The sequence below is a fragment of the Phocoena sinus genome, chromosome 12 (genome assembly GCF_008692025.1).
Source record: "Phocoena sinus isolate mPhoSin1 chromosome 12, mPhoSin1.pri, whole genome shotgun sequence".
NCBI lineage: Eukaryota > Metazoa > Chordata > Mammalia > Artiodactyla > Phocoenidae > Phocoena > Phocoena sinus.
In genome coordinates this window covers 31,300,246-31,327,395 of record NC_045774.1, presented here as the reverse complement: position 1 = coordinate 31,327,395, position 27,150 = coordinate 31,300,246, and positions in this window count along the sequence as shown.

The window sequence follows — 27,150 nt, the reverse complement described above, 5'->3', positions numbered from 1 at the left end:
TAAAAAAAATTCAAAATTAGTGTTAACAAGTCTGTGTCATGCCATTAAAAAATCTCCAACAAAGTATTCTCAGAGGCTAAAATTTAATTAATACAACTTCTTATTAGATAGTTTTTGTACTTGTAAAGTATATTCCTAGTTAATCGAACGAATTGCATTCTCAAAATGTTAAAAGTCAATTTCCAAAAATTACAGCTTTGGCTTTGGAAATATTGAGATTTAGCTCTTATTTCTAATAGTGCTATAAACAGCAGGGCCAGGTTCTGTTGAGATAATTACTGTTGTGTGACAATGAATCATGTTGCCTGCACATGGAAGAAGGCTTATTGTTTTATTCTGTATGAATTCAGCTCATCCAAAAGTGATCTCAAATCCTTTGGGTCCAGGGGGCCAGGGCCCGCCCCTTATAATCCCAATAAACATTGTTATCAGACCCATGTGAAGAGTATTCCCACAGGCCCTGACACTTGTACTGATAAGGAGCTAGTTCTTTATTAAAATCAATAGTTGGGGTTATATTTTGAATTCAAAGAGCTTAGTTTATACTTGATAGCAGCCCATGGCATCGAAAGCTGAGGAAAGATCAACAACACTTGAACGAACTTACTCTTTCAGCAAGATTTTTTGAAGAGGTGCTACTAGCAGGAGAATAGCCATAGCTATTAGATTAAGAAGCCCAGACTTACAATTTATTTAGAAGGAAATTGACGTAGACATTACCTGGAATGTCCAATGTGTTATTGGTTAAAATATAAGGTCAATAGAGGTTTCCCTTTTATTTTTTAAAAAGAGGAGAGTTTACGTTATATGTCCTAGCAAATAAGGATATTAGAGAGTAGGTGCATGTTCTTGAAAGGGTCAGGAGGCTGGAAATACCTCCAGGGTACTTTATTTTTCTGGAGGTTTTCATACAACCTTAGAAGAATTTCTGAATCTAGTCAGAAAGAAATCTTAGATTTTTTAAAATGTTTTTCAGCATTTCATGAATTTTAGACAATAAACATATTCATCAAATGTCATTTCCACTTAAAATCAACCTCCCTCAGTTGAGTCAGCCTGGGGTTCGACCCGAAAAAAAAAAAGAAAATAATGTGTGAAAGTGGCAGAGCAAGGACCATATTGGCTCTGGACATTGTGAAGGCTGGTGCTTACTGATGGCTTTCTGTGGGCCCGGTTCTGGGCTGGACACCATACGTACTTCTCTCATTTTTTACGCCATTAAAAAATTTCCAACAAAGTATTCTCAGAGGATAAATTTAATTAATACAACTTCTTATTAGATATGTTTTGTACTTGTAAAATGTACTCTTAGTTAACTGAATGAGTTGTACTCTCAAAATTAGACAATAAACAGACAATCCTCAGATCACTACGAGGTAGGTACTATTATCCCCATTTTACAGATGAAGTCTAGAGCCTTAGAGGTTAAAATGACACTGCTGGATCCAGAGCCTGGCCTCTTCACCGCTCCTATAAGTGAACAAATACAAAACGTCAATCTGCGTAAGACGGTGGACATACAGATGTGGAAAAATTCAGTTTCTATCTATCCTATTAATACCAGAGTTGAGTCCTTCCAAGGAGATCAAAGGTCATAGGAATGGTTTGGAAGACCTGGCACTCCTTCCCTTCCTCTTGCAGGTTTCCTTTCTATGTCTGACCATGAGCAAATCAGTTGCCACCCAGCTCCTTAAGCTGCATGACTCAGGTCCTCAGCAATCACTACCATCAGTCTACCGATCAAGTCAACAAACACATACTGAATTCCCACTCTAGATGAAGGATTAAGTAGATAAACAAGGCAGGCTGCCTGTCTAGTTGGGAGAGAAGATGTTAGACAAGAGATGCATTCAAATATGCTCTGCTGGTGGCCGAGTACCATCCCCCTCCTGAACATGCTTAGTGCTCATTTGGGGCTTATATCTGCTTGTGACAGATCTTGAAGCATTTACATTTTCACATGTGTATATCTTTTATTCTCTTAGATGCCGTAAGCACCTCCATGTTTAAACAAGGTGATGCTTCACTCTGGGAGATGCTTTCTCTAAAGCTAAGCATCTTCGTGGGCCTGACTGATGAAGCATTGTATTTGCAGATATTTATAGCAAGTCTCGAACTGAAAAGAATTTACTCTGAGTTTTAAAAAAAGTGTCGGCTTTTGACACTTGCGATACTTAAAAGAATTCTATTTGACCAAAAGACAGTCACAAGTCTAAAATGTTACATTTAAAACAGAAAACTACATCAACTTACACTAAATTACAAATCCTAACTAATATAATAATTTTGCTGTATGTGTGAGAGTGAATATTTGGGATCATTTGTATGAAGCAGTCCTTAGGCAGTAATCAAATATGGGCACAAAAATTTAAGTGTAAGCGTGTTCACCATAGTATTATTTATATAATACTAAAAATACTTGGGGTTAAAAATGAAATAACCAACAAGAGGGGAATGGACTACAATGCGGACACATAAAATGTTTCCATGAAATAGTTACTAATAAGAGAAAATGTTAATGTTAAGTTAAAAATAAAAGATAAGGACTACCAGACAACCATGGTAATGATCTCAATTCTGTAACAACCGTGCCCTCAGCCACGTGGGGATGCCCTTCAGCAGCCTTATTTAGTTTCTGTGACGCTGACCCACTACCCGTGGAATTTAGGATTAGGGTTGAGATTGAAAGATAGTTTTCTTGGCTGGCCACACAAGTAGCTATGTGGACATGAAGCTGGGAGCGGGGCGAGAGACAGAAAGAGAGAGAGAGAGATGGGGGAGAGAGAGAGAGAGAGGACACATAGGTGAGTGGATTCCCTGATGGCTTCAAGTGCTGTACCCAGGCCCTTACTGGTACCACTTCAATTCTTTCCCTTTCTGCTTAAGCTGAAGTCATCGCATTGAAAAATTACTCACATTACAATTAGATAAGCAAAGACAACAGAGGTACTTTTCATCTTGAAAATAGATCTGATCTTCCTTACGCGCTCCCCTGGGGAGTGAGAGAACTGTGTTTTAGACATATGCAGTGAATGCAGTGTAATCCAATGACTTTGTTAAAGAGTCTCTGCATATATCATACGCCATGAATGTCTTAGCATTTTATATTTTAGATTAGCTTCTCCCTTACGGCTCTTCTTTAAAACGGTGTCTGGGAATTTAGAGGGCTTACATCTATTCAGTGTCCTTCTGGAATCCATTGCTCAGACATGCAGCTAGCATAGCTCAAGGCCTCTTTTTGCTTTGTTTAGCTAGCCCGGTAAGCCCTGCCTATTGACTCATTTCTTCATCTCTTGCGGTGGGCCCTGAAATTTTGCTGTGTCTCCTATTCTAGCTCCAGGGTCTCTTTGCCCTAAAGATGGTGATCTCTTCCATCAGGTATCTAGCTAAAGACTGACTCATTTCAGAATACACTTTGGGGCATTCAGGAGATTCTGGGATCCCGTACATTCCATATAGAAACTGAGGATGGCTCGGGAGAGCCACACTCAGGTCTACTGTTTGCCTGTCTCAGTAGGTGGTGAGGACCACCTGAGAGATGGCCTCTCCTACACTTCCAAATGGAAAGTGGGCAATGGCACTGCTCTTCACGTCCACTCTCCTGTCTCCTCCTTCCAGGACTTCGGCCGGAGAGAAGGCACAACATTATGTCTCACCATGGACTTGCTTTTTCCCCTTTCTACTTCTCGCAAGCCACCGGAATTGGAAGGTATGGGCTTTCTCCCCTTTGTCCTTAACATCCTCCTACATCATATGCTCTACGTTCCACTGATCATACTTAACCTGTTCCTTTCTCTGGGGTTCTGAGGTGGGGGGAGAGTGGGAGAGAAATCAGCCTCTGATGAAAAGAAGGTATCAGGATTGGAAGGTGTATATCAGAATGAATAAAATGGATTCTTATTGCTGGGAAACCAAAAGATTAAGATACCAGGGTACAAAACTGTATGTAGAAGATTAGCCTAAGTCTGTAAATACACACACACACACACACAGGCATACACACACTCACTCAAAGGCTCTTTAAACTATTATCTCTGCTTTATTTAGATTTGAAGTGGGGCTAAGCTCCTTGTTCACTGAGAGTCTTTGTTATAAAAAGTTCAATTAAAAAGACCATAAGGTCTTCATCATGCTTTGAAATGTGTATGCATTCTTCTGCGACCCGTGTACATCAGTCCTGGCTAGGGTTGCGGCAAGTGTTTTCTTGTAATTGCCTGACGCCTGTAGATGAGATAATGATGTCAACTTCTTCCCAGAAGAGAGACAAAAGATTTTAAAAGATGTTCTGAAAGCTCTTTCCAGTTATACTGCCCTGCGAATCTACAAAGGCTGAATCTGGGGGAAAGCTGAAGGAAGAAAGAAGCCGTCTTTGACACTTGCTTTTATATTGACAAAGTTTATCCTGAATGAATCTGATCAATCTTCCTCTAACTCAGAAGAACTTTAAATGCTTTTCTTGGTTTCCCTGCCTGGTCCTGTCACATTAAGCAAGTATACAACCTCTTGTGTGTAAAAGGATGATGCGAACAGTGTATACTTCAGAGGGTTGCTGTGAAAGTTTGACCAGAAATGGAAAAGTTTTCAAATCCCAGAGGGATTCCGGGCACCCTTGGGTCACTGTTGGGGCAGGGTCTGCCGGAACCTCAAAACAGACAAGTCACTTTCTTCATGAGTATCTTAGATAATTCTCCCAGATCAGGAGGTCGAGTACAGTGAGACAAAAAGGGTTTAAATGGATTGATTACTGTCTGGAAAATTGTTGGGAAAAGTGAAATGGTTTGAAGTGGGATGCTGAGGTTGAAATCCTGCTCAGGTTGAATTCCCACTCATTCTATGAGTTTGAGCACATCTCTTGGCTTCTCTGAGCCTCCGTTTCCTACGTGCAAACGGTAAACCTGCTGTGCTCAGGAAGATCATTGGAAGTGAATAGATAGTCTTCAGAAAGCAAAGCAAGACCAAACCTGAATGGTGAATAAGCATGTGAGACGATAACCAACTGCACTAATAAGCAGGGAAGTGCACATTCAGATGACGTTATGCCTCAGATCGACAAAGGTTTTGAAGTAGGACAATATTGAATATTGGTCAAAATGAGGGGAAATAGGAATTTACAATCACTATTAGAGTTTCGTTGATATAATTCCCATGGAGATAAATTTGTTTATATTGAGTAAATTTGAGAATGTATTCGTCTACAACCTAATCACTTCACGTGTGCTCTGTGAAATGTCTTTGCGTACAAGCACAAGGAAACGTACAAGGATATTTATTTGAGTACTTCTCATAATAACAAAAATTTGACACTCAAAATATATGTCAAAGAGGAATACATAAATTAAATATTCATACAACTGAATACCACATAGTAGTTAAAAGGAAGAGATAAAATTATATATATTATATCTATAAGATAGTGCATTTTGAAATGGATAAAATTTAAAAGCCTAATGCTTTTACCCAGGCATATCTATCTATTACTATTTATGTAAATTAGAAATACTCTTTCACACAAAGATAGATATCTATATATACATATCTCCAAAATAGACTGCTAATATACATACAGATGAAATGAAAGCGATAATAGTTGCCTCTGCGGAATAGAAAGGAGATGAGACTGGAAATTGGTGTGAAGGAGATTTCAACTATATTGTGATAAGAAAGAAAAAATCTGATAAGAAAGAAAAGCAAATATGAGCAAATGCTAACAGTTCTTAATTCAGTACGTGGCTTTTTAATTTTCTTAAAATAAAGATTATCATTATTCTTGACTAATACTTTGTAGTCATCATTACCATGACTTCAAAGAGATTTATGAAATTAAAGAAAAACAATGCAAGTGAACCCACCATTTACATAATTAGTCTGTAAAAGCAATTGACATTTGATTCCTAGGGCTTCTGACTGTCAGATGGTCAGGAAAGAAATACAGGAAGTGGGGCGTAGGCAGAGCTGGTCGCCCACAGCATCAACAAAGAAGGCAGTTAGGACAAGCCTTCCCCGTGCATCTTTTACAGACTTAAACTGCTCTTTGTTGTTTTTTTGTTTGTTTGTTTTGATATGGACCATTTTTAAAGTCTTTATTGAATTTGCTACAATCTGTTTTTTTGGCCCTGATGCATGTGGGACCTTAGCTCCCCGACCAGGGATTGAACCCTCAACCCCCTGCATTGGAAGGCGAAGTCTTAACCACTGGACCGCCAGGGAAGCCCTGTAAACTGCTTATTTTGTTTCTTTGTGAAAGAAACCCACCCACCCCCACCTTTCTCTTTCAGGATCACTCTGGATATCCGCATTAAGCTGATCCCATCTGTATAAAAAGGTTGAAGTTGGGAGGGAGGGCCTAAGGAAGGCTGTGGCATCCCACATGTCCGTGGATACAGACTGAGAAGCCCCACTACCCACCCTGACTGCCCAAACTAAACACACCTCATATTTATTTCCTTATCAAGTTTCCAGTGACCCCTGTCATCCATTCTGCAAACACAGTATCTGCAGCGTTTGAACAGTGTAGCTCTGAAGTTTGGCATGAAATAAGAGAAATACGGAGCCTCAGCACAAAGAAAAACAGCCCTTTCCACAGGTCAGTCGTCACCTTTATTAGGCCATGTAGTTTTCTAAAGTGAATTTTCAACCAAGGCCGTTTTTACCCCATCAATTATTAAATGAATCAAGGGCATTAAAAAAGGAAGATAAGATGTTTGAGACCTTTCAAGTTCTTGAACTTTGTGTGTTCAGTTAGCAGTGATAGGAATGGAGGGGCCAGAGAAATGTGGGGAAGGGACAAATTAAAATCACTGTGACAACTACAATGGCATAGACTCCTAGACTTCACAGAAATCACTTCTAGACTTAACAGAAATCAACTACACTGCCGTAGACTTCTAGACTTCACAGATATTAACCGTGGCCCCAAGAGCAATATGGGAAAGAAATTATCCTGGACCTAAAATAAAGCAGATAGGAGACAAAAAGTGGTCAGAATGGATATTTTAAATTGTAGTAAGGGTTTTTGTGTTACACCTTTTTTTCTTGAGTTACTCATTGATCCAGTCTTAGGATACATTATGATTTAACTCAGCCTTTTTTCCCTTCTTTGCCTGAGATACATACAAAACATGAATCTCAGATGGAAAAACACTGCAGTATTTCACAGTTGCCACGCCCATTGGTGTTGGTGGCTTGGACTTTACTGGTTACATCCTGTCACTATATGATGGTCCCTATGTGACTATAAGCTGTCACTCTGCTCATTGCTCTTAAGAAAGAACACTGGAAGGTGTGGAACAATATTATAGAATACATTTGAATTTGTTAGAATTTATTTTTAAAAGATATCATTATCCAAAGCTGGTATTTTATCATTTGTAACAGATTATTGATGTCAAACACCACAACCGATCAGGACAAACCAGTTTCTATCAATAGATTAGTGAAAACTGATGATCTAGATTTCTGGTTACCGACTTCAAGTTCTGAGGTAATTAAGAATTTGAAAAGAGTAAAAGAATAACCTCACAAAGACTTGTAAATGACAACCGAGAAACAAAATATTGCTACTAACGTGACAAAGAATATTTTACCTTTTGAAAAAATTGGGATACAGACATAAAACATTATATTAGTTTCAGGCGTACAGCATAATGATTCAATATTTGTATACATTGTGAAATGATCACCACAATAAGTCTAGTTAACATCCATCATCACACACAGTAAATCAGTATTTGAATACATAACATTTTTACAATGTAAAGAGCTAAGATGGTTTGATGAGAAACACCTTAAGCTTCCTATTACGTAATTAAGGAAAAGCTTCTGAGAAAGCATAAGGAGGAACTAGAATTAGTAAACAAGATGGGAAAGCTTCAACCTTACTAATACTACAAAAAATGCAAATTAAAATTAGGCCCAGTAATTAGTTGGCATCAAGTTATATTCATGCAGATGTCTATTATAATACAATTTATTATAATAAAATTAGGATCTTATGATAATTAAAAATTTGTAACAACCAGTTTGGATTTGTTAAGTGATCTTTGGTCTACTTATAACATGGTCTGCTATTTAGCTATTAAAATAATATGTATTAAAGACTAGGTAATTAAATAAAAAGCATGATAAAATCATATTAAGTACAAAAAATAGATCCACTCATGGATATACAAACTTGCAGGTATTTCCTGGTGGTCCAGTGGTTAGGACTCCGAGATTTCTCTGCTGAGGGTGCGGGTTCAATCCCTGGTCGAGGAACTAAGATCGCACAAGACTCAAGGAAAGGCCAAATTAAAAAAAAAAAAAATTGCAACAATTTAGACCAAAAGAAACAAAGACTCCAGCACTTAAAAAAGTGGAAGAAAACACCTGAAAAAATAAAAATGAGCTGTCACTGAGAAGATACAAACTCTAGCTTGCCAGTCATCTAGATGAAATAGCAGGTACAGATGAAGATCAAACCAGCTGCTAAGTTAACAGAAAACTTTTCTCCCAAGGCCATGCTGCAGCTGTAAATGTCATAAGGGCTCTCTTCTTCAAGGGACACTTACTCTCTTACTCACTGAAAAATCTTGTTTTCTAATATCTAGATGGTCAGAAAGTTTGCTCTTTGAAATCATAAGAATAAGAATGAAGCGCTCCATTCTTGCTGGGAGGATTTCAGTCCTTTGACCCAGAGAAGTTGCCTTGACGTTCAACCCGTGAGCAGAGTTTCAGATGAGGGATTTCTGGCACATCATTTCACATCTATCTTAACTTTGTGGTTTCCAAGGAAAAAGGACTCTGGTCTACTTTGCAGTCCAGACTTCACATTGACTCTTTCATCCACAGCTCTTCTTTGATCTGAGCCTATCAAAGCATTGCTTCTCTTAAATCCTGTAAAAACCCTTCCTTTCTTTCTTGGGTGAGACGTCCCATGGTTCTTCTGGTTTGTGGTCTCCCTTATTGGAAAAAAAAAGTCAGTAAACGTGATTTTTCAGACTATAGCTTTCTCTGCTAGCAGCCTTTGGCTGATTGGGCTAGAACACATGAAAATGATAATGGGGATCATTTTCACGTGAGAGGATTGCTCTCTCTATATTGTATTTTTCAATGCAAAACTATTTCTTTCATAATGTAGAAAAGTTGGGCACTATGATTTTCGACTAAAATTAATCATGTAAGTCTCACATTAAGCAAACACATCACAATACTATCCATAATTATATCTGGTTGGTAAAATTATGGGTAATTTATTTTTCCTTCCCTGAGCTTTTCTATTTTTTTCTAAAATCATTATAATAAAAATGTGTTGCTTTTTAAATTAGAAATGTCAGTAGTTACTATTTAAAAAAACCTTTTGACAAAAATTCTGCTTATTAACAAAATGAAAGCTATGCTTTTTGACAATTACACTGCAGTGTGGGAGATGGAAACCAATTTAGGGCCCCGCCAGAGGAAGAAGGCTGTGGTGCTTCCTCCAATCAGGTGGTGGTGGAAATCTCCATCACCTCTGACAAGCCACCTTGGCATCTGTCCTCATTTCCCATTTGGAAAACAGTGATCCATAAACGATTGCTCTGTTTAAGCCTTTAAGAAGCACACTTATTTTAGGGCCTTAGCAAGAAAAGGCTGGAAGACTTTGATTTAGGAATACTGAAGAATAATCTTTTTTCAACTCCCTTAATGTTCAAATGATTTATTAACATCCTCCATTTGATAACTAAGGCCTAAGGAAGGTCATTCTACTGCTTTGAACTCAAACCAGAAATGAATATTTCAGAAGTTTTATTGTCAGTCTCATTCATTATGTGGCTTTATTCAAGTTCATCTTTCTGGCATTGCGCAGTATTTCTGAGGCTTATTTGATGTCTTCAGTTAAAATGCAATGCTATGGGGAGGAAGGGGATAGAGGAAAATTTTAAAAAATTGTGCTAAGATATATAGAACATAAACTTTTTTAGTCACTTTAAGTGTACAATTCAGTGGCATTAGTGCATTCATAATGTTGCGTGACCATCACAACTATGTCTTTCCAAAACTCAGCACCCCAAACAGAAACTCTGTACACATTAATTAATAACTCCCCATTTTCCTTTCCCTCCCTAACCGTTGATAACCTCTAATTTACTTGCTATCTCCATGAATATGCTTACTCTAGATATTTCATATAAGGACAATATTTGTCCTCTTATGTTTGGCTTAATTCACTTAGCATTATGTTTTCAAGCTTCATCCATGTTGTAGCACATTTCATGCCTTTATTCCTTTCTATTGCTGAATAATATTTCATTGTACATGTATACATCATTTTGTTTATCCATTTGTCCATTGATAGACACTTGGGTTGTTTCCACCTGTGTTGGTTACTGTGAAAAATGCTGCTGTGAGCATGGTTTACAAGTATCTGTTGGAATCCCTGTTTTCAATTCTTTTGGCAATACTTCTAGGAATAGAATTGCAGGGTCATATAGTAATTCTATGTTTAATTTTTTGAGGAACTGCCATACTGTTTCCCCAGTGGCTGCACCATTTTACATCCCATTAGCAATTTACAAGAGTTCTAATTTAAGGATAAAGGTAAATTTGGGACCTAATCCCAACTCTTCTAAGGATTTGGTTTATTTTTTAATGTACTGAATTCTGTGTGGCATATCTCATTCTTTGTTGCACCATTTTTTCTTTTTCTTCTGTTGAATTACAAACGTTGACTGTCTCTGAGGATAGGAGATTAATTCATCACTTGCCTTGGTATTTATGCCTCTAGATTATCCCTTCAGTGATTACACTGGTATTTCAATAACTAAAATCTTTTGGCTGGATTTCAAGACAGACCTTCTTCATATCCAATTCCAAATTTGCAAATAGGATTATAGTACTATATAATATATTATGTCATATGTAATTTAATTATATATTTAATATATATTCCATTATAATAAAATCACCTAGAAATAAAGGTGACCTTTGTATTACATGTAATGAGATATTGTTATGTCGTTCTCTTGGGGAAAGAACCTGGGGAAAAAATTTCCCACTTGATATATATATATATAATATATATAATATATGTTATATATATTATATATAGTATATATATATATATATATATATATTTTTTTTTTTTTTTAAGGAGAGATTTATGCTTTAAGATTAGCTAACTTTGGAACTTCCCTGGTGGCACCGTGGTTAAGAATCCGCCTGCCAATGCAGGGGACACGGGTTCAAGACCTGGTCCGGGAAGATCCCACATGCCGTGGAGCAACTAAGCCGGTGCGCCACAACTACTGAGCCTGCGCTCTAGAGCCCGCGAACCTCAACCACTGAGCCTGCTTGCCACAACTTCTGAAGCCCTCGAGCCTCGAGCCCGTGCTTTGCAGCAGGAGAAGCCACTGCAGTGAGAAGCCCTCGCACTGCAACGAAGAGCAACCCCCGCTCACCACAACTAGAGAAAGCCCGCGAGCAGCAACGAAGACCCAACACAGCCAAAAATAAATTAAAAAAAAAAAAAAGATTAGCTAACTTTGGTTCCAAATGTGAGTACAGGTGATGCCCACTTTCTTAGAAAGCATACAAATCCTTCCAGATGGTCGCTCTCTATCCTATTCCTAATTGTTCTTGGCATTTGGCAGTGGAGTGTCTGGAGTGTTGAAATGTCATACAATCTAATCAGTAGCAAGATATCTAAGAAGCATGCCGTATCTAAATACTGAATATACCTGCTTTTTGTTTTCCTGGTTATTATCATCTGGTCATCCTGGTTTTGTGAACTTCCAGGAAGGATACTGGTAAAGCTACCTGTTTCTTAGGCACTGGGCTCCCTGGAGAATTGTCACGTTTCAAACATGGAATTGCCTGGAAAAAGCAACATCCACATTCTCTTGCACTGTCATTCCAAAGGCAAAATGCCAGAGATCTTCCATTTCCTCCTCCAGATTTACCTTCCTGTTCTCTGCCCTGGGACTTTCATGAGCTACATCTACAGGTCCCTAAACCCTCCAGCTTCTGGGTTGGTGAAGTCAGTGGGGAGCCAGGAAGGGGATCAGAGGGAGAAAGAGGGAGGACAGAGATTTATTCCTCTGGCTCCTTTCCTGAGCAGTCACCTCCGGCTGACTGGGACTCTTCACAAAAGGTCACTCTCACGTACTTCTCTTGTAGACAATTCTCTCCCTTTTTGGCTTCTGCTGTCACTCTCCCTCTGTTCCTAGTTTCCTGCACTATTCCTTGTGGTTCTCCTACTTTTGTAATGAGTTTCTTTGTAAATAATGTCTTCCTGATTTAGTTTCACTTGACTGTCCGTCTTTTTTTCTGTTGGAACCCTGATTGATACAGCCAAGAAAAGGGTTTGGGTGTTGCTGTGTCTTTAAATAAAGCTCACCCTGGCTAAACTAGTGATTTTCTATCTTAGGCTGTGACAGTTCTGGGTGACACTATTTCAATAGATATCATGAAATTCTCAAAACCATTTCAACTGTAACTCAGAACCCCAAACTTGACATTTAACATCTGTAACAGGTGGGAATGAAGGACTGTGATTGTTAGAATCATTGGCTCGGTCATTCTTGGCCATTAAAAGAAGTACATTCCAGGTGGCTGGGCATGAGGCCAAGGAGTGGCAAACACACATGCCCAAGAACAAGTCAGGGGAAGACAAGAGAAAATATTGGATACTGTGAGTTAGAGGGTGGATGTTTTGCTCAAGGGCATTCAAATTCAAATTAATAAAAAATACTGAAAAACTAGCAAAACTAAGCTATATATATACTTTTGGATACAAGCACAGGTGTACTTTTTTGGATGCAAGCACAGCTGTATTGAAAAGTGACAACATGTTTACTAATGACTGTAAGTCAAGTTAGTGACTATGTCTGAAGCAGGAGAGGGAGGGTGTTGTCATCAGGAAGGGACACAAGGGTCCTTCTGAGGGTGATGTATTAGCTTTCTTGGGCTGCCATAACAAAATACCACAGACTGGGTGGCTTAAAAAGCAGAAATTAATTTTCCCACATTCTGGAGGCTGGAAGCCCAAGATCAAGGTTGTTGGCAAGTTGGATTTCTTCTGAGGCATCTCTGTTTGGCTGCAGATGGCTGTCTTCTCACTATGTCCTTACATGGTGTTTCCTCTGTGCCTGCGTATTTTTGCTTTCTCTAGGCCTCCCATGTTTCTCTTCTTATAAGGACACAAGTCATATTGGGTTAGGGCACCCCCTAATGACCTCCTTTAACCTTAATTATCTCTTTAAAGGCCCTCTCTCCAAATAATACACTCACATTATGAAGTGTTAGGGGTTTGGGCTTCAACATAAGAATTTGGGGAGGGCACAGTTCAGCTCATAATACATGCTGATGTTCTATGTCTTGACCTGGGAAATGGTTTCAGAGGTATTGAATTTATAATTATTTATTAAACTATATATCCATGTATTATGCATGTTTATGATGCTTATGTTATATTTCACAACTGTTCGAAGGTAAACAAGTCAGTATACCATGCTGGCCAAAAGAACAGTTCTGGACCACCCTTTCAGGCTTTTTGTCAAGGCCGATAACACTCATTTCTATGAAGATCATCAAAAATGAGGAATATACTAGGATAAGGCAATTCGTCTTCTTAGTGCTGTTTTTCTTCCTCAAGAATGTTACAATACGGAATATTTCAGGATACTTATTCAGAATAAATGATACAAAAATATTTTACTGATTTTATTTTACTTCTTCTGAATATTAAAACTGTGTGTGTGTTTTACAAACTCTGGTGTCTGTATAATCTCCACTCCCCCAAACTCGCAGGCATGAGACAGGCTGCCCTCCTGTGAATTATGCTTTGAATTTGTCCTTGGGTTGTGGTGACCTTGTGAAACTTGTGGTTCTAGAAATGAAGCTGCTCTACTAAAAGAGATCAGCATTTCCAAAAGGAGCAGCATGTTACAATTCAGAAGGGAGAGAGGTGTTTTGTTTTTCATGCTCATTGAGGAAAAAAGGTGTTCATCACCAAACAGATGTTTATCACTGTGCGTTCATTTCCACACTGTGCCGTTCAGATAACTTAAAATGTAATTGAATTGTGCAATATCTGTTCTTAGTAGGACCATCAAAAATTAGGTTGTACATTTCCACTAAGATCAGGAACAAGACAAGGTTGCCCACTGCCACCACTATTATTCAACATAGTTTTGAAATTTTAGCCACAGCAATCAGAGAAGAAAGAGAAATAAAAGGAATCCAAATTGGAAAAGAAGTAAAGCTGCCACTGTTTGCAGATGACATGATACTATACGTAGAGAATCCTAAAGATGCTACCAGAAAACTACTAGAACTAATCAATGAATTTGGTAAAGTAGCAGGATACAAAATTAATGCACAGAAATCTCTTGTATTCCTATACACTAATGATGAAAAATCTGAAAGAGAAATTAAGGAAACATGCTTATTTACCATTGCAACAAAAAGAATAAAATACCTAGGAATAAACCTACCCAAGAAGACAAAAGACCTATATGCAGAAAACTATAAGACACTGATGAAAGAAAGATGATACAAACAGATGGAGAGATATATCATGTTCTTGGATTGGAAGAATCAACATTGTGAAAATGACTCTACTACCCAAAGCAATCTACAGCTTCAATGCAATCCCTATCAAACTACCTATGGCATTTTTCACAGACTAGAACAAAAAACTGCACAATTTGTATGGAAACACAAAAGACTACAAATAGCCAAAGCAATCTTGAGAAAGAAAAACAGAGCTGGAGGAATCAGGCTCCCTGGCTTCAGATTATACTACAAAGCTACAGTAATCAAGACAGTATGATACTGGAACAAAAACAGAATTATAGATCAGTGGAACAGGATAGAAAGCCCAGAGATAAAAACCATGCACCTATGGTCACCTTACTTTTGATAAAGGAGGCAAGAATATACAATGGAGAAAAGACAGTCTCTTCAATAAGTGGTGCTGGGAAAACTGGATAGCTACATATAAATGAATGAAATTAGAACACTCCCTAACACCATACACAAAAATAAACTCAAAATGGATTAAAGACCTTAATGTAAGGCCAGACACTATAAAACTCTTAGAGGAAAACATAGGCAGAACGCCCTATGACATAAATCACAGCAAGATCCTTTTTGACCCACCACCTAGAGAAATGGAAATAAAAACAAAAATAAACAAATGGGACCTAATGAAACTAAAAAGCCTTTTCATAGTGAAGGAAACTATAAACAAGTCGAAAAGACAACCCTCAGAATGGGAGAAAATATTTGCAAATGAAGCAACTGACAAAGGATTAATCTCCAAAATTTACAAGGAGCTCATGCAGCTCTATATCAAAAAAACAATCCAATCCAAAAATGGGCAGAAGACCTAAATAGACATTTCTCCAAAGATTGCCAACAAACACCTGAAAGGATGCTCAACGTCACTAATCATTAGAGAAATGAAAATCAAAACTACAATGAGGTGTCACCTCACACCAGTCAGAATGGCCATCATCAAAAAATCTGCAAACAATAAATGCTGGAGAGGGTGTGGAGAAAAAAGAACTCTTTGCACTGTTGGTGGGAATATAAATTGATACAGCCACTATGGATAACAATATGGAGGTTCCTTAAAAAACTAAAAATAGAATTACCATATGACCCAGCAATCCCACTACTGGGCATATACCCTGAGAAAACCATAATTCAAAAAGAGTCATGTACCACAATGCTCATTGCAGCACTATTTACAATAACCAGGACATAGAAGCAACCTAAGTGTCCATCGACAGATGAATGGATAAAGAAGATGTGGCACATATATACAATGGAATATTACTCAGCCATAAAAAGAAACGAAACTGAGTTTTTTTGTAGTGAGGTGGATGGACCTAAGTCTGTCATACAGAGTGAAGTAAGCCAGAAAGAGAAAAACAATTACCCTATGCTAACGCATATATATGGAACCTAAAAAAAAAAAAAATTGGTTCTGAAGAACCTAGGGTCAGGACGGGAATAAAGACTCAGACATAGAGAATGGACTTGAGGACACGGGGAGGAGGAAGGGTAAGCTGGGACGAAGTGAGAGAGTGGCATGGACATATATACACTACCAAATGTAAAATAGATAGCTAGTGGGAAGCAGCCACATAGCACAGGGAGATCAGCTCGGTGCTTTGTGACCACCTAGAGGGGTGGGATAGGGAGGGTGGGAGGAAGATGCAAGAAGGAGGGGATATAGGGATATATGAATACGTATAGCTGATTCACTTTGTTATACAGCAGAAACTAACACACCATTGTATAGCAATTATATTCCAATAAAGACGTTAAAAAAAAAAAAAAGAAAGCGGCAAAGATGTTAAAACGTTACTAAAGGGGATGGACAAGATAAATGATCTGGGTCCAGTAAAAAGACTGATGGATGGTGGTGATGAGAGTTCACTTAAGGCAGGGAAGTGAAGTGAGTGAAAATGTTATCCTTCTTCCCATCCCCCTCCTCCTCCAAAAAAGGGAGGGAAGGGTGTTCATCAGATCAAAGAATCCAGCAAGATTAATGCAAGGGAATGGAAGAAACCCAACAAGGGGACGGCAAGAAGTAAGGGATGGGATGGTGAGACAGGGTGTGATGGCCTTTCCTTGACTGAGGAAAGAGAGGCAGGGCTGGAAGAAGCTGGCTGCATAGAATTTAATCCTGACACACACTGGAATAGACTATTGATTTCTTGAAAAATATAGCTATGACTCAGTGAAGACATGTAATTTTCGTTGCTTTACAGCTCGAAAAAATTTTTTACATGTACTGTTTTATTTAAAGGCAAGACCCATATCACGTACTAATTCGTATAGAAGTTCGTACACGGAGGGGCTCAAAATAAGCTTGTTTCTTGTGGATTCAAATATTTTATTAGAAACAAAGAACACAATCAGTTAAGTCTATGGCAATGCAAGGGAATCTAGGGAAAGAATGAGGCACAGTCAGGCACATTTTAACGAGCGATGGTAGGATAGAAGAGAGCTAGTTGATAAGTATTGCAAAGTGTAGTGGAAAGGAGCTTGGGTCTGGAGTCTGACGCATCTCAGTTGGATTTGTGGCTTTTGTGTGTCTGTGTGTGTGACTGAGGGGGGACCTGTGAGTCTCAGCTTCAAAACCTCAAAAATGATGACCAGGGTGGCAAACTGCTCCCTGGGAAGCCGAATGCAACCTGATATGTGTCAGATTTTGGCCACCATGGAGCTTTTTTAAAAGTTGATTTTGACAAGGTTCTGTCCATTTGTTATAAAAGAAGGGATAGGGGAACCACCACGTTGCTATGAAATTACTGAAACTGACTGATGCAGAAGTGACCAGGTTAAGTTTTTCACCATCTGATAGAAATGGAAGCCAAGAAGAGAGTTAAGTCCAATTACAGAGAATTACAGAGTCACATTTCTTAAGCACTTCAGTTTGTAGCCTATGAAATTAATACCCACTCGGCTAGTTAATATTAATTATTGCATTTGGATTTTCTCAGCTCCTTAGAAAATTGTAGGTATGCCCTTGTAGCTTTATTTTCGTCACCGTTCTTGCTAGAAACAGGTTTTCTTTGTTCAAATATCCTCTCCCCCCCCACCCTCTGCCATTCGTGCAGTAGTGTTTGGTTTGGTCACTTTGAGCAATAGAAATTTAGGGCCCAAACTAATGTAACTTAGAGAAAGGGAAAGAAAGAAAATGAGATTGATTTAAGCAACTATTTCTAATTGCTAATAAAAGGGGAAAATCTTTAAGTATCTGAGAAAGACTGCTCTCTGGTAAAGCAATCCAAGGCTGTTAGAATGGCAAAAGTTCCATTCTTTAGTCCCCAGGTTGAAAAACTCACTTTAAACTCTGTCTAAAAGCTCCCAGAAAGCTTTCAGGACAGTAAATAATAATAGTACCATTTTTACCATTTCAAAAAGCAGCAGAATATAGGATAAGTAAGAGTTTCAAAGTCAGACCTATGTGTGTGGAATGGATCCTCCATTTATGAGCTGAATACACTTGGATAAAAGCCCCAGTCCATCATCTGTGAGATGGGAGCTGCTGTCTGCATCTTAGAGGATGATCTTAGAGGTCTTTTCTCACCTCCTACTTGCTAGCAGAACACGGGGCAGCAAGCTCAGGAAACTTCAGTGGCGGAATCTTGATTAGCTGACTGGTAAGAATGCCAGCATTTCCCAGTGTGTTCTGTGGAACACTAGTTCAGTGAGGGGTTCATTTTTATATAATTTTGGGAAATACCGAGTTCTCGTCTGTTACCTTCTTGGAGACTCAAAACATATATTTTTATATTCAAGTCTCAGATGAAGCCCTCACTAAGAAAGTTGTTTAATTTAGTGTTTTCCACTTGTCCTTGACCACAGAACTCTGTTTCCACATTCTACTTATTGCCAACCATAAAATTCACCTTCAAGAAACACACTTTGGGAAATGTTGCACAAATATTTATTTATTGCTTTCAAATAAGTTATGTTAGGGGTAGATAACATGTTCAGAGTAGGGCATAAAGGAAGACAAAGGTGTGTGTGTGTTGGGGAGGCAGGTCAGTTGTACATCAGGGAAGCATTAGGGACTGCTTCATGGAAAAGTGACTCTGAATGGATAACCAACCTACAAGGACTTACTGTATAGCACAGGGAACTCTGCTCAATATTCTGTAATAACCTACATGGGAAAAGAATCTGAAAAAAATAGAAAAAAAGAAAAGAAATTGACTCTGAAGATGTGTTTGGTGAAATCCTACCCACTCTTTAAGATCCAGCTCAAATTCGACTTCCTAAATCCTTGATTTCTGTTACCAAACATAAATAATCTGTTTCCACTCTGTACTGTAATCTTTTGTTTCTGCATGTTATTTCAATTACATCTCATGTTATAAGACTATAAGCTCTTTGAGATGAAGAATTGTTTTATGTATATTTGCATCCTTTAAACCCTTCTAGAAAAGTGACGAATATTATTAGGACTCAGTAAAAGTATGCTGAATTAAATAAAATAGATTATCCTTCTAATTTATTGCTATATTAAATAATTTTGTCATATCATTTGACATTTGAGTTCACACATGTGCCTTAATGGGCAATCGATATTAATTTAGGAAAGAGTACTGATCTAAAAGAAAACTGTGTCAAATTGGAAAGAGAAATTTTTTGTCAAAAATGGACACTGCTCCTTTCAAAGAGCTATAAATAAACGCCCTAATTTTTCTGCTCACTGAGAGAGGCACACTCTCTAGCTAAGTACAGTCCTGAATGTTTTGTTCTCTTGAAAGCACCTAGGATTCAAAGGCTTTTCCTTCTCTGGCTTGCTCAGCCAGAGAAGAATTGCTTTATCAGCTGCATAAAATTTGGAATAACCCAATTCTGTCACTTTGGTGGGAACAAATAATTAAAAGAAAGTTGGTTGGCAGAGAGAAAAAGCACAAAAAAGGAAAAAGCAAAGCACAGGAAAAATATCAGTGAGGCACTTCCTTGGCACTTCATTAGCTTTGAATGTGGTAGTACTTTTTGCTTTGAACTTGATCAATTCGAGGCCATTCCTAATGCTTGGTTTAAAGCACCTGAGAGGGAGCGGTGAAGGAGGAATATTTTCCACACACTAGGAAGGCCCTTCACTGGCAGAGACAGGGAGTGGATGGGGAGGAAGCTTCGGACCCATGGAGGAGAGCGCAGCAACAGGGTGCAGAGGGCAAAGCGGAGAGATTCCAGCACAGAGGATCGGTGCCGACCAGCACTCAGCAGCCCGAGAGGCTTGTCTGCTCACCTGCCGGGGTGGCGGGGGCTGGGAGCTGAGGCTCGGGCTTTGGTTGGAGCGCAGGGAGAGGACTGGGGTTGGCGGTGTGAACACAGCATGCAGGGCGTTAGTGCGCCACGGCTGGCCGGGAGGGAGTCCGGGAAAAGTCTGGAACTGCCGAAGAGACAAGAGACTTTTTCTTCCCTCTTTGTTTCCTGGTGCGCAAGGAGAGGGGATTAAGAGTGCTGCTTAAAGGAGCTCCAGAGAGAGGTGCAAGCCGCGGCTATCAGCAAGGACAACAGAGGCGGGCATGAGATGCTAAGGCTGCTGTTGCAGCCACCAAAAAGCCTGTGTGCGAGCACAGGTCACTATCCACACCTCCCCTTCAGGGAGCCTCTGCAGCCCGCCACTGCCAGGATCCCATGATCCAGGGACACCTTCCCCAGGAGAACAGACGGCGTACCCCAGGCTGTGGCAACGTCACGCTGGCCTCTGCCACTGCAGGGTCATCCCGGCCTGAGTGGGCCAGAGGCCCCTAATCAGCTGCTATTTTAACCTCGTCCTGTCTGAGAGAGCAACAGATGCCCTCAGGTGACCTACAAGCAGAGACGGAGCCAAATCCAGAGCTGAACACCAGGAGCTGTGCGAACAAAGAAGAGAAAGGGAAATTTCTCCCAGCAGCCTCAGGAGCAGCGAATTAAATCTCTACAATCAACTTCATGCACACTGCATCTCTGGAACACCTGAATAGACAACGAATCATCCCAAAATAGAGGCGGTGGACTTTGGGAGCAACTGTAGATTTGGGGTTTGCTTTCTGCATCTAATTTGTTTCTGGTATTATGTTTATCTCAGTTTAGTATTTACAGTTTGTTATCATTGGTAGATTTGTTTATTGATTTGGTTGCTCTCTTCCTTTTATTATATATATATATTTTTTCCTTTTTCACTTTTTGTGAGTGTGTATGTGTATGCTTCTTCGTGTGATTTTGTCTGTATAGCTTTGCTTTTACCATTTGTCCTACAGTTCTGTCTGGCCATTTTGGTTTTTTTTCTTCTTTTTTTTAGTATAGTTTTTAGTGCTTGTTATCATTGGTGGACTTGTTTTTTGGTTTGGTTACTCTCATTTCTTTCTCTTTTTTATTACTTTTTTTAATTTAAAAAATTTAATAATATTAAAAATATTTATTTTAATAAATTTATTTTATTATTTATTTTTCTTTCTTTATTTTTCTCCCTTTTCTTCAGAACCGAGTGCCTGACAGGGTCTTGGTTCTCTGGCCGGGTGTCAGGCCTGAGCCTCTGAGGTGGCAGAGGTGAATTCAGGACATTGGTCCACCAGACACATCCAAGCCCCATGTAATATTAAACGGCGAAAGATCTCCCAGAGATCTCCATCTCAACACTAAGATCCAGCTCCACTCAATGACCAGCAAGCTACAGTTCTGGACATCCTAGGCCAAACAACTAGCAAGACAGGAACACAGCCCTACCCATTAGCAGAGAGGCTTCCAAAAACCATAATAAGTTCACAGACACCCCAAAACACACGACTGGACATGGTCCTGCCCACCAGAAAGACAACATCCAGCTTCATGCACCAGAACACAGGCACCAGTCCCCTCCACCAGGAAGCCTACACAACCCACTGAACCAACCTTACACAGTCGGGGCAGACACCAAAAACAACAGTAACTATGAACATGCAGCCTGTGAAAAGGAGACCCCAAACACAGTAAGTTAAGCAAAATGAGAAGACAGAGAAATACACAGCAGATGAAGAAGCAAGGTTAAAACCTACCAGACCAAACAAATGAAGAGGAAATAGGCAGCCTACCTGAAAAAGAATTAAGACTAATGATAGTAAAGATGATCCAAAATCTTAGAAATAGAATGGAGAAAATACAAGAAACGTTTAACAAGGATCTAGAAGAACTAAAGAGCAAACAAGCAATGAAGAACAACACAATAAATGAAATTAAAAATTCTCTAGAAGGAATCAATAGCAGAATAACTGAGGCAGAAGAACAGATAAGTGACCTGGAAGATAAAATAGTGGAAATAACTACTGCAGAGCAGAATAAAGAATAAAGAATGACAAGAGTGAGGACAGTCTCAGAGACCTCTGAGACAACATTAAATGCACCAACATTTGAATTATAGGGGTCCCAGAAGAAGAAGAGAAAAAAAAAAGGGATGGAGAAAATATTTGAAGAGATTATAGTTGAAAACTTCCCTAATATGGGAAAGGAAATAGTCAATCAAGTCCAGGAAGCACAGAGAGTCCCATACAGGATAAATCCAAGGAGAAACATGCCAAGACACTCAAACTATCAAAAATTAAATACAAAGAAAAAGTATTAAGATTAATTAAATAGTAAATAATTTTAAATATTATTAAATATTCCCAGCAAGGGAAAAACAACAAATAACATACAAGGGAATCCCCATGAGGTTAACAGCTGATTGTTCAGCAGAAACTCTGAAAGCCAGAAAGGAGTGGCAGGACCTATTTAAAGTGATGAAAGGGAAAAATCTACAACCAAGATTACTCTACCCAGCAAGGATCTCATTCAGATTTGACACAGAAATTAAAACCTTTACAGACAAGTAAAAGCTAAGAGAATTCAGCACCACCAAACCAGCTTTAAAACAAATGCTAAAGGAACTTCTCTAAGCAGGAAACACAAGAGAAGAAAAGACCTACAGTAACAAACCCAAAACAATTAAGAAAATGGGAATAGGAACATACATATCAATAACTACCTTAAGTGTAAATGGATTAAATGCTCCAACCAAAAGACATAAACCAGCTGAATGGATACAAAAACAAGACCTGTATATATGCTGTCTACAAGAGACCCACTTCAGACCTAGGACACATACAGACTGAAAGTGAGGGGATGGAAAAAGATATTCCATGCAAATGGAAATCAAAAGAAAGCTGGCAGGGATTCCCTGGTGGCACAGTGGTTGAGAGTCTGCCTGTCGATGCAAGGGACACGAGTTCGTGCCCCGGTCTGGGATGATCCCACATGCCGTGGAGCGGCTAGGCCCATGAGCCATGGCCGCTGAGCCTGCATGTCTGGAGCCTGTGCTCTGCAACGGGAGAGGCCACAACAGTGAGAGGCCCGCGTACTGCAAAAAAAAAAAAAAAAAAAAAAAAGCTGGCATAGCAATTCTCATAACAGACAAAATAGACTGTAAAATAAAGACTGTTACAAGAGACAAAGAAGGACACTACATAATGATCAAGGGATCAATCCAAGAAGAAGATATAACAATTGTAAATATTTATGCACCCAACATAGGAGCACCTCAATACATAAGGCAAATACTAACAGCCATAAAAGGGGAAATCGACAGTAACACAGTCATAGTAGGGGACTTTAACACCCCACTTTCACCAATGGACAGATCATCCAAAATGAAAATAAATAAGGAAACACAAGCTTTTAATGATACATTAAACAAGATGGACTTAATTGATATTTATAGGACATTCCATCCAAAAGCAACAGAATACAGTTTCTTCTCAAGTGCTCATGGAACATTCTCCAGGATAGATCATATCTTGGGTCACAAATCAAGCATTAGTAAATTTAAGAAAATTGAAATCTATCACTAAACTTTTCTGACCACAATGCTATGAGACTAGATATCAGTTGCAGGAAAATATCTGTAAAAAATATAAACACATGGAGGCTAAACAATATACTACTTAATAACCAAGATATCACTGAAGAAATCAAAGAGTACATAAAAAAATACCTAGAAACAAATGACAATGAAAACACGATGACCCAAAACCTATGGGATGCAGCAATATCTGTTCTAAGGGAGAAGTTTATAGCAATACAATCCTGCCTCAAGAAACAAGAAACATCTCAAATAAACAACCTAACCTTACACCTAAACAATTAGAGAAAGAACAAAAAAACCCCAAAGTTAGCAGAAGGAAAGAAATCATAAAGATCAGATCAGAAATAAATGAAAAAGAAATGAAGGAAATGATAGCAAAGATCAATAAACCTAAAAGCTGGTTCTTTGAGAAGATAAACAAAATTGATAAACCATTAGCCAGACTCATCAAGAAAAAAAGGGAGAAGACTCAATTCAGCAGAATTAGAAATGAAAAAGGAGAAGTAACAACTGACACTGCAGAAATACGAAGGATCACAAGAGATTACTACAAGAAACTATATGCCAATAAAATGGACAATCTGGAACAAATGGAAAAATTCTTAGAAAAGCACAACCTTCTGAGACTGAACCAAGGAGAAATAGAAAATATAAACAGACCAATCATAAGCACTGAAATTGAAACTGTGATTAAAAATCTTCCAACAAACAAAAGCCCAGGACCAGATGGCTTCACAGGCGAATTTTATCAAACATTTAGAGAAGAGCTAACACCTATCCTTCTCAAACTCTTCCAAAATATAGCAGAGGGAGGAACACTCCCAAACTCATTCTATGAGGCCACCATCACTCTGATACCAAAACCAGACAAGTTGTCACACAAAAAAGAAAACTAAATGCCAATATCAATGATGAGCATAGATGTAAAAATGCTTACCAAAATACTGGCAAAGAGAATCCAACAGCACATTGAAAGGATCACACACCATGATTAAGTGGGGTTTATCCCAGGAATGCAAGGATTCTTCAATATATGCAAATCAATCAATGTGATACACCATATTAGCAAACTGAAGGATAAAAACCATATGATCATCTCAATAGATGCTGGAAAAGCTTTTAACAAAATTCAACACCCATTTAAAATAGCACTCTCCAGAAAGTAGGCATAGAGGGAGCTTACCTCAGCATAATAAAGGCCATATATGAGAAACCCACAGCCAGCATCATTTTCAATGGTGAAAAACTGAAACCATTTCCACTAAGATCAGGAACAAGACAAGGTTGCTCATTCTCACCACTATTATTCAACATAGTTTCTGAAGTTTTAGCCACAGCAATCAGAGAAGAAAAAGAAATAAAAGGAATCCAATTGGAAAAGAAGAAGTAAAGCTGTCACTGTTTGCAGATGTATGACAGTATACATAGAGAATCCCAAAGATGGTACCAGAAAACTCCTAGAGCTAATCAATGAATTTGATAAAGTAGCAAGCTACAAGATTAATGCACAGAAATCTCTTGCATTCCTATAAGCTACTGATGAAAAATCTGAAAGAGAAATTAAGGAAACACTCCTATTTACCATTTCAACAAAAAGAATAAAATACCCAGGAATAAACCTACTTAAGGAGACAAATGACCTGTATGCAGAAAACTATAAGACACTGATGAAAGAAATTAAAGGTGATACAAAGAGTTGGAGAGCTATACCATGTTCTTGGAATGGAAGAATCAACGTTGTGAAAATGACTATACTACACAAAGCAATCTACAGATTCAATGCAATCCCTCTCAAACTACCTCTGGCATTTTGCACATAACTGGAACAAAAAATTGCACAATTTGTATGGAAACACAAAAGAGTCTGAATAGCCAAAGCAATCTTGAGAAAGAAAAACGGAGCTGGAGAAATGAGGCTTCAGGTCTTTGGACTATACTACAAAGCTACAGTAATCAAGACAGTATGGTACTGGCACAAAAAACAGAATTATAGATCAGTGGAACAGGATAGAAAGCCCAGAGATAAACCCATGCACATATGGTCACCTTATATTTGATAAAGGAGGCAAGAATATACAATGGAGAAAAGACAGTCTCTTCAATAAGTGGTGCTGGGAAAACTGGAAAAAAAGAATGAAATTAGAACACTCCCTAACACCATGCACAAAAATAAACTAAAAATGGATTAAAGACCTAAATGTAAGGCCAGACACTATCAGACTCTTAGAGGAAAACATAGGTAGAACACTGTATGACATAAATCACAGCAAGATATTTGGACCCACCTCCTAGAGAAATGGAAAAAAAACAAAACAAAACAAGAAAACAAGTGGGACCTATTGAAACCTAAAAGCTTTTGCACAACAAAGGAAACCATAAACAAGACAAAAAAGACAACCCTCAGACTGGGAGAAAATATTTGCAATCAAAGCAACTGACAAAGGATTAATCTCCAAAATATACAAGCAGCTCATGCAGCTCAATATCAAAGAAACGAACAACCCAATCCAAAAATGGGCAGAAGACCTAAATAGACATTTCTCCAAAGAAGATACACAGATTGCCAACAAACACCTGAAAGGATGCTCAACGTCATTAATCATTAGAGAAAAGCAAATCAAAGTACAATGAGATATCATCTCACTCCAGTCAGAATAGCCATCAAAAAGTCTAGAAACAATAAATGCTGGAGAGGGTGTGGAGAAAAGGGAACCCTCTTGCACTGTTGGTGGTAATGTAAATTGATACAGCCACTATGGAGAACCGTATGGAGGTTCCTTAAAAAACTAAAGATAGAACTAACATATGACCCAGCAATCCCGCTACTGGGGCATATACCTCTAGAAAACCATAATTCAAAAAGAGTCATGTATCACAATGTTCATTGCAGCTCTATTTACAATAGCCAGGACATGGAAGCAACCTAAGTGTCCATCGACAGCTGAATGGATAAAGAAGATGTGACACATATATACAATGGACTAATACTCAGCCATAAAAATAAATGAAATTGCGTTATTTGCCGTGAGGTGGATGGACACAGAGACCATCGTACAGAGTGAAGTAATTCAGAAAGAGAAAAACAAATACCGTATTCTAACACATATATATGGAATGTAAAAAAAAAGAAAAAAAAGGTTCTGAAGTCCTAGGGGCAGGACAGGAATAAAGTCGCAGATGTAGAGAATGGACTTGAGGACACAGGGAGGGGGAAGGGTAAGCTGGGACGAAGTGAGAGATTGACATGGACATATATACACTAGCAAATGTAAAATAGATAGCTAGTGGAAAGTAGCCACATGGCACAGGGAGATCACCTCGTCACTTTGTGACTACCTAGATGTGGGATAGGGAGGGTGGGAGGGTAATGCAAGAGGGAGGAGAAATGGGAATACATGTATATGTATAGCTGATTCACTTTGTTATACAGCAGAAACTAGCACACCATTGTAAAGCAACTATACTCCAATAAAGATGTTAATAAAAAAACAAATTACATGATATGATGGAGAATTTCAGTAGAGGATCTGAGGACTATATTTAAAAAGTCAAAGGGAAATTGTGAAACTGTAATTTAATAACTGAAATTAAGAGCTCATTATATAGATTCAATAATATATCAGACAAGCTGACAGGAATAATGCCTTCCTCTGTGGGAGAGGGAGGGGTAGTGATGTGCTGTACAGGGTGTCCAGTGATATTCTCTTCCTTTTATCTGGTTACATGAATGTTTTCATTTTATAATAATGTATCAAGGTGTACATAGATAACTTGTATTCTATTACATATGTGTGTTA